Raw genomic sequence first — 9,961 nt, forward strand, 5'->3', positions numbered from 1 at the left:
GGGGACATGTTGAAAATGTGTGCCCTGACTGGGACTTGAACCTGGGATCTCCTGTTTACATGGCATACACTCTATCCATCTGGGCCACCGAGGGCACAGAGGATAGTACATCTGCAGGGACTTATCCCTTGCACGCTCCCTGTGACACCCACATTCCCAACATGTCCACTACTACATTCGTAGTGTGCCTAATAGATGTTTGCCAATCGTACTCATTACTCGTGGCAGATTAATCTACCAGGTCTCGTACAAGTTGGGGCATAGCGTGTGCATTGGCACAAGGAGGTCAATGGCCGGGTAGCCATATTTTAACTATGTATGAAAGTAGTATCTGTTTCTGAAAGAACAGATACCATTGATGACTATGCAGCTTCTCTAGAATGAAATGATAATTAAATTGACATCATAGCTGTAAACAGGCACAGATATAGGGTGTCAATTTAATTATCATTTCATTATAGAGTAGCTGCATGGTCATCAATGGTATCTGTTCTTTCGGGAACAGATACTACTTTCGTATAAAGTTAAAATACGGCTACCCGGCCATTGACCTTCTTATGCGAACGCACATGCTATGCCCCAACTTGTACCGGATTTGGTAGATTAATCAGCCACGAGTAATGAGTGCATGGGCAAACACCTGTTAGGCGCACTATGAATGTAGTAGTGTGGGCATGTTGGGAATGTGGGTCTCACAGGGAGCATGCAAGGGATAAGTCCCTGCAGGCGTACTATCCTCTGTGCCCTTGGTGGCTCAGATGGATAGAGCGTCTGCCATGTAAGCAGGAGATCCCAGGTTCGAGTCCCGGTTGGGGCACACATTTTCAACATGTCCCCAATGATGTATATCCACGCCTGTTTGCTGCTAGGGTGTCAATTTAATTATCATTTCATCTCCGTATCTATTGAAGAAATGCAAACATGAACTAATGAAACCACTACTTCATCTAATAAACTGTGTTCTTGAAGATGGTGTGATCCCTGACAAGTTGAAACTGTATGTAGTGAAACCAGTACACAAAAAGGGGGAAATAAAGCATGTACAGAACTACAGACCCAGTGCCCTAACCTTCATTTTCAGCAGATTGATAGAGAAAATAATATTAAAAAAAATCCTGAAACATTACAACAATGCGGACATACTAAGTGATTCCCAGCATGGTTTCAGAAGAGGTCGAAGTGCCACATCAGCAGCAGTACAGTTTGTCCATAATGTACTTGAAAAAAATAAATGGAAAATTCCAAACAGCAGTAGTATTCCTGGACCTCTCAAGGGCTTTTGATGGAGCACATCATGATGTCCTCTTATCAAAAATTGCAAAGAGAGATGTCACCAGTAAACTCATGCAATTGCTAGAAAAATATTTAAAGGGTAGACAACAGAGCACAGAGATTATGTAATATAATGGAGAAATACTGGCGAGGAGAAGGTTAAGTATCAGAAATACACTATGTGATCAAAAGTATCCAGACACCTGGTTGAAAATGACTTACAAGTTCGTGGCGCCCTCCATCTGTAATGCTGGAATTCAATATGGTGTTGGCTCACCTTTACCCTCGATGACAGCTTCCACTCTCGCAAGCATACGTTCAATCAGGTGCTGGAAGGTTTTATATTTTTATATTTTCTCCTTTCATCAGTTAAATTCAAGATCTTTTGTACTCTCTAAGGACTTCTACCAGGCCTTGTCCTTTTACGTATTTTATCCTCAGCTGTCTTCACTATCTCTTGTTATGAAATTACCCATTCACCTTCAATTGTATTCAAATGATAATTAAATCAATACTCTAAGCTGTCGACAGGTGTTGATGTACATCAACGGGGACAGTTGAAAATGTTTACCCTGACCGGGACTCGAACCCGGGATCTCCTGCTTACATGGCAGACGCTCTATCCATCTGAGCCACCGAGGGCATAGACAATAGTGCGACTGCAGGGATTTATTCCTTGCATGCTCCCCGCGAGACCCATATTCCCAACTTAATGTCCACACACTACATTCCATTTCAATTGTATTTGTTTTCCCAGTTCTAGTCAATTGTTGCCTAATTCTCCCTATGAAACTCTCAACAAGCTCTGGTTCTTGCAACCTATCCTGGTCCCATCTCCTTAATTTTCTAATTTTTTTGCAATTTATTTAGTTTCATCTTCAGTTCATGGCCAATAAATTGTAGTCAGATTCCATATCTGCCCCTGGAAATGTCTTACAATTTAAAATCTGGTTCCGAATTCTCTGTCTTACCACCATATAATCAGTCAGAAACCTTCTGGTGTCTCCATTTCCATTCCATATATACAACCTTCTTTCATGGTTCTTAAACCGAGTGTCAGCAGTGGTTTAAGTTATGCTGTGTACAAAATTTCATCAAGCGGCTTCCTCTTGCATTACTTTCCTCCAGCCCATACTCTCCTACAGTTTTTCCTTCTCTTCCTTTTCCTAATATTGAATTCCAGTTCCACAACTCAATTCAGTTTTCATCTCCCTTAACTATCTAAATAATTTTTTTTATATCATCACACATTTTTTTCAATCTCTTCATTACCTGTGGAGCTAGTTGCCACATAAAGTTCTACTACTGTGGCGGGTGTTTGCTTTGTGTCTATCTTGGTTGAGATGATGCATTTACTATGCTGTTAATAGCAGTTTACTTGCATTCTTATTTTCTTATTCATTATTAAACCTACTCCTGCATTACACTTATTTGCTTTTGTGCTCATAACCCTGTACTCACCTGAGCAGATGTCCTGTTTCTCCTGCCACCTAACGTCACTAATTTTCACTGTATCTAGCTTCTTCTTATTCATTTCCACTTTTTAAATTTTCTAACATACCTGCACTATTGAGGGCTCTAACATTTGACCTTCCACTCTGTAGAATGACAATGTTGTTTCTCTTGATGATGACATCCTTCTGAGTAGTCCTTGCCCATACATCCAAATGGGGGATTACTTTACCTCCGGAATATTGTACCCAAGAGGATGCCATCATCATTTAACCATAAAGAGAGCTGCATTCCTTCTGGAAAAATTACAGCTTTAATTTCCCCTTGCTTTCAGCCATTTGCATTATGAGAACAGGAATGCCATTTTGGTTGATGCTATGAAGACAGATCAATCATCCAGGCTATTGCCACTGCAACTACTGAAAAGGCTGCTGACCCTGTTCAGAAAGCACACATTCGTCTGTCTGGCCTCTCAACAGAAACCTTTCCATTCTGGGTGCACTTGTGGTATGGCTATCTGTATTGCTGAGCCACATAAACCACCACCCCACCAATGGCAAGATCCATGGTTCATGTAGGGTGGGAAATATACTATACACAATTTTCTTTCTTCACAATCTCATCACTGTCTGGCAGCTTGTTCTGTTAACATGGAAATGAGATAATGGTAGTACTGTTTTATAGTATATCTTTTTATAGAAATATGCTATAAAATGGAATTACAATTATGTCATTTTTGAAACATTAATTTTACATTACATTAGCAGTGAATAACACTGAAATGTACTTTTAATAGCATTTTACACATACATAACATCAAATAATGAATAAAAAAATGTTAATTGCAGTTGTAAAACATTTTCATGCTTGTGATCTGGCATTGTGTTCCCATACCAAATTGAATAAAACATTTGTGATTTAAGAAATGAATATTATTTTAAATCTAAAGTTCCTTTGACATTATTATTATGACTATTGGAATTATGAGATACTAGAACAATTTGCTTCCTCCACAACCCCATAATTGTCCGGCAGGTTGTTCTGTGTACATGGAAATCTGAGGGGTTCAGTAGTGACTATTTTCTTCTTTTTGGTTTCATTTTTTTTTTTTTTTTCAAGAACTGAAAACTGTCAATTGTGAACAAGCAGTCACGTACACCAGTTTTATGTGCTAAATGCTATAGGAACCACAGTAATAAGTAATCATATTATGTTTCCACAAAATGACAGCTGAGCTTATTGGAAGAAGCATAATCTGCTAAATCTCTAATAATATGCTTGCCTTCATGGGGAGAAAGACAATTGGTCGATAAAAAAAAAAAAAAAAGGTCATGTGACTAGGGCCTCTCACCAGGTAGACCGTTCGCCGGGTGCAAGTCTTTCGATTTGACACCACTTCGGCAACTTGCATGTTGATGGGGATGAAATAATGATGATTAGGACAACACATCACCCAGTCCCTGAGCGGAAAAAATCTCTAACCTAGCCAGGAATCAAACCCAGGTCCTTAGGATTTACATTCTGTCGTGCTGACCACTCAGCTACCGGGAATGTACAATTGGTCAGTCATAGAGTAAGAGGAATGTACATCACTGTGCTGCTAAGAATTACAGAGGATAGTGTATTAAAATATATTACAAAAAAATACTTTTCTTACATTGTAGTCTTTCAAATAAACACAGGATATTATGGAGTGCCTCACTGTTGGAGAATATGAAGTGCTAAACTAAAGCAATCTTGGTCTAGTACATTACAACCTTCATTTAATAAGATGGAATATTTTCACCATCCTGAAACTGGTTCCTCAAATGACCGACAGTATTATTGAAATAGGCTGTTTAATCCTGTTCCTTGTTGGTCAAGAGTATTTTGTTAACTATCAGTTCAACAATTTTTAACAGGAATTATTTTTAATCCATATAAAACAACACATTTCTCTACAAATGAAAGCAAGGATATAAGTCATCTTACCACAGTAATTATATTACTTACTTGTAACTGATTTAAAGAATCATATTTTTTGCAAAGATGAAAGAATCTTTCCTGTAATGCAAATAAAGGCTCGCTATTAACACATGTACTTGCTCTTGGCAACACAAAAATGATGTTATCAAGAAGTCAGCTAAATAAACTGGTGTACAGAACTGAAGGATAAAAGTAACTTTCCCATGATGTGTCACTGCCTAGTAACATAGCTCCATGAAACTTGGAAAACACACAGAAACAGTTGCTACAATATGTTACAGAAGGAAAATGAAAGACATATGCAATGAAACAAATACTAATGACATTTTTATTTGAAGACAGTAATTAAACTGAAGTCGATTTTATTATTGATGGTAACATTTATAAAAAATGGGACATGGTTCTTAACAGCAAGTGTGTTCACAACAGACAATAATGCATGCTTTGCAATGCGCTCCCATGCTGGCAGCAAGGTTGTTAAGAAATTCTTGTGGTAGGGCATTCCATTCCTCTACCAATGTGTTTGATAACTTCTGGTGCTTGTGGACATGCTACAATGCATCTCTCTAACATATCCTACATGTGTCCAATGGGCTTTAAGTCAGGAGAATTGGCAGGCTACTCCATTTGCTGAATATCATCTTGTTTCAATACCAGTTTGATTTGGGTGCACATAGCCATCTACAAAAATGAAGTAATGGCTGAATGTATGCCTGAGAAGAAGCACTTGGGAGAGGAGTACAGTGTCACAATAATGTTGACCAGTAAGTGTGCTGCATTCAAAGGTTTGAAGGTCAGTACACCCATGCAATATGACTGCTTCCCAACTCATAACATGTCAACATCCAAAATGTTCGACAGTGTTCCTAGGTGCATTATGTGTTCCCATCTCTCACCATATCAGGTTATATCATGAACCCAGAAAAACTGTAAAAAATGGTTGTTTTGGTGGTCCAGATGTTATGGCATGGAGAAGCAAATGATTCAAATCTCCGAATGCAGTACTCTTGTCGGTCAACATTATTGTGACACTGTACTTTCCCCATGTGCATCTTTTCAGGGGTACATTCAGCCCTGACTTCATTTTCATGGATGACAGTGTTGTACCACATCAAACTATGCAGGTTGAGAAACTCTCGGAGTGACAGGATATTTGGGAATTTACTGGTCTGTCCATACCCCTGACTTACATCCCATCAACTGCATGTGTGACGTTTTGGAGGCATGTAATACAGTATGTCCACATGAACTAATCACCATGCAGCAGTTGTCAACTGTGATAGTGAAGGAATGGAATGCCCTACCACAAGAACCTTGGGGCCTATATGGGAGCAAGTTGTAGAGCGTGCATTACCGACCATTGTGATCGTACATTCTACAAGGGTGATTCGAATGGAGACCTTAGAAATGCTATAATATTTTTAATTGTAACAAAGAGCTTACATATAATTTTTCAACATAGTCTCCCCGATATTGAATACATGTATTCCATGGCTTCAGAAATGTGTAGATATCATGATGAAAGAATTATTTTGGTCTTGTATGAAGCCAAACAGATAAAAGTCACTAGGAGTGAGTTCTGGTGAATAGGGAGGACATACCAGCCATTTAAATTTACTTTTCTGTATAGTCTCAACTGTCTTATAGGCTGCATGCAGTCAGGCATTGTCGTGCTGTAGCAATACTTGTGAAGTCAGAAGTCCTCATCATTTAGTCTTGATTGCAGGGTGAAGTTGATTTTTCAGCATCTTTGAATAATTAGTACTGATCAACAATGCTCCACTATCCATGTAATGCTCCAAAATTTATTCATTTGCAACCCAGATGAGAATGAGCATGACTTTTCAGCAGACAGTACAGTGCAGAACTTGTTTGGTGTGGCTCATTCCTTGCTTGACCTCTTCATTTCTGGTTGCTGATAGTGGACCCAAGTCTCATCACCTGTAACAGTCCCAGAAATGCATCACCTTCAATGTGGAAATGATGCAAAAATTCTTCACAGGCGTCAACACGACTGTCTTTCAATTCGCCAGTCAACTGATGTGACACCCATCTTGCAGACACATTACTGGAGTGCAGTACATTATGAACTATATTCTGCATTGAACCAATGCTAATTTTCAAACTTGTAGCTACTTCATTCAGAGTTATTCGTCAGTTCTCCTTTACAAGCTCCTCCTATAATGCAGTGTCCTCATGTGTTACTAAGTGGTGAGCCTGCCCTGGTCTTGGGGCATCCTCCATGGAAGTAACATCACTTTTAAACTTCATACACCACTTTTATACATGTTTCAACCACAAATACAAATCACCATACTGTACTGTCATTCTGTGATGAATTTTGGTTGGCTTGACACCTCCACTACACAAAAAACGCATCACAGATTGCTGTTCAATCACAATGCATGTTGACAACGGAGTAGCCATTTCTTTGTGGACACTGCTGCCTTCTTCTGCATTGTAGCATCACTGTGCCACCTGTCAATGACTTTCTGAACCTCAAGGAATACTTCTACCACCTATCAACTCTATACATAACTTTTCAAAATTTTATGGAACTTTTAGGGACGATTATGAATTGCAGTTAGTTATTTAGTTACTTAGTTTCACGTTCTGTGGATCATTTATATGATTAATTACAATTATGTGGAATGATACATTTTACATTCACCTTACATACTCAAATGTAAATACGGCTACATGTCTATCATCTACTTTTTTTTAGCACTGTTGTAAGTTAATAATTCCTGCCCATCACTTTTTACACTTTATAAATTTACAACTTTTTCTACAGAACTGGATGAGTTATGAAGTAGAAACTTTTTCAGTTTGTTTTCAAATTTAACTTTGCTGCCTCTCAGTCATTTTATATAATTGGGTGAGTGATCAAAAATTTTGGTAGCAACATTCTGCACCCCTTTTTGTGTTAAAGACATCCTTTCTGTGGCATAACAAATGTAATTTTTTTCTTCTGGTTTTGTAAGTATGTACATCATTGTTTCTCTTGAACAGTACTGGATTGTTTGCAACTAACTTTATGAGGGAATAAATATACTGTGAAACAGTAGCAAAAATGCCTGACTCCTTAAACAGATGTCTATAAGATGATCATGGATGAGCACCACTTATTATTCTTACAGCAAATTTTTGAGCAATGGATACTTCCTTTCTTACAGTTGCACCACCCCAGAACATTATTCCATATGGCATTGAGTGAAAATATGCAAAGTATGTAAACTTACTGATTTGTCTCTCCCCAAGACTTATGATTCAGAGTGCAAATGTGGCTGAACTAAATTGTTTTAAGAGTTAAAAAAATGTGTTTTTCCCCATTTAACTTCTCATGAATATGGACAACTAAAAATTTTGACATTTTCATCCCAATTATTATCTACTTGTCATGAGTTACACTTATCATTGTTGTAGCAACTCTAGATGTGTAGAACTAAATACATTGTGTCTTTCTGAAATTCAGATTGAGACCATTCAAAGAAAAACACTTAACCCTAGAATGGTTGGCCTGGGTCTGTGAGACCCATTATTTTTCCTTTCACTGAATTTATATTCTTATAGTTGCTGATTTTACTCAGGCACTCTGCTAGCCTCCTGAAACATCTGAGAGAAAGCATTCATGTTGTGAATGAGGTTTTGCAGTATTTAGTCATTGTTCAACAGTCTTCCAAAGTGTGTGCAAGTCTGTCAGACCCAACGGAACCATTTATGTTACTAATTTCTACCAGTGAGATCCAATTTTTATATTGATGTAGTCCTATCATTGAGTTACTTTGTGAACTATTTGTGATGTCCTAAACCACATTAACATTGTCAATAGTTTACAGTATAAAATGGCAAGAGAAAATCTTTCATACTGTGAAATTTAGAGAATTTTATTTGATGATGGGAGTGAAGTAGACTATTCTGAAGCAGACCTAGACTTCAAAATAAACAGTGATCATGACAGTAATAATGGAATAAGTGGTGGTGAAGAGGAAAATGTTGAGCCTTCTACCAGCACTGATGCACCTACTATTGGTGATTTGAGTACAGCTCCTGTAACTGAATCAGGTGTGTACCTATGCACTTTTATAAAGGAAGGAATAGAGCAAATAATTGGAGAGAAACTTGTTTCCCACAAAGCATCCGAACAAGACATCACATCATAGTTAACATGCATTTGCCTAGAAGTATTTGAGCTGAGATGGATGTATACTCACCTTTAGAATCACAGAAGTTATTTTTTAGCAATCCATTGATCAATTTAGTTCTTGAATCAACCAGTATATACACTGTTTGAGATTGAAGCAAATATACAAGTGATCCAAATATGTCTAGGCCTACAAGTTTTGATGAACTGAAGGATTTTTATGGCTTACTTTTCTTAGCTGAAACATTGCATGATGGTAAAATGAATACTGAAGATTTTTGTAACACAGATGGGACGAGAATAGAAATCTTTTGAGCAAGTATGTCATTAAAAAGGTACAGATTTTTGGCTTGTGTTATCAGGTTTGACAACATCCATACAGCAGAAGAAAGAAAAGCACAAGATAATCTTGCTACCATAAGATCCATTCCTAATAATAATAATAATAATTTTATTGTCGTTCAGCTGATTACAGCAATAGACAAAGTCAAGAGCATATATTTCTACATAAACTACTATATCGATGTAAATTGGTTTACATAAAATAGGCACACGTTAGAATACAGTATTTTCATCTTCAAAGAATTCATCAATGGTGTAAAATGGATTGTTCAATAGTAGCTTGTATAATTTAGCTTTAAAGATATACAGGCAGTTCTTTAAAGTCAGCACTTAGTCTATTAAACATCCTTAGTCCAGGAACTAGGTAAGAGTTATGCGATTTTGATAATCTATGATATGGTATGTCTACAGATGTTCTGTTTCTAGTATTATGGCTATGAATATCGCTTCGCAACACAAAATTAGACACATTGTTTCTAATGTACATTAAAACATTGTAGATGAATAAGTTTACACTACAATTTAATAAACAGAGGTTTACAATGTTCTGTTTTATCAGAATCCGTTATTATTCTTATTACTTTCTTCTGTAAAAGTAAAATGTCATTTACATGACAGCTACTACTCCACAGTAAAATTCCATAAGACATGATGCTTTGGAAGAAGGCAAAATATGCTGATCTCACATAGTCATTGGGAACATGTCTTTTTAAATTTCTAATTAGATAAATAACTCTTGAAAGCCTACCCAATATATTTTTAATCTGTGGTTCCCACGTCAATTTA

The 9,961-nt window shown here is 37.3% G+C and overlaps 1 non-coding gene across 1 annotated transcript; it reads right to left on the reverse strand.

Annotated features, from left to right (window-relative positions):
• Nucleotides 1–1,840: 1,840 nt before the first annotated feature.
• Nucleotides 1,841–1,915, reverse strand: Trnat-ugu. The gene has a single exon. It is a non-coding gene; the product is annotated as a tRNA-Thr (tRNA).
• Nucleotides 1,916–9,961: the final 8,046 nt, after the last annotated feature.

This window comes from Schistocerca americana, chromosome 6 (genome assembly GCF_021461395.2).
Source record: "Schistocerca americana isolate TAMUIC-IGC-003095 chromosome 6, iqSchAmer2.1, whole genome shotgun sequence".
Taxonomy (NCBI): Eukaryota; Metazoa; Arthropoda; class Insecta; order Orthoptera; family Acrididae; genus Schistocerca; species Schistocerca americana.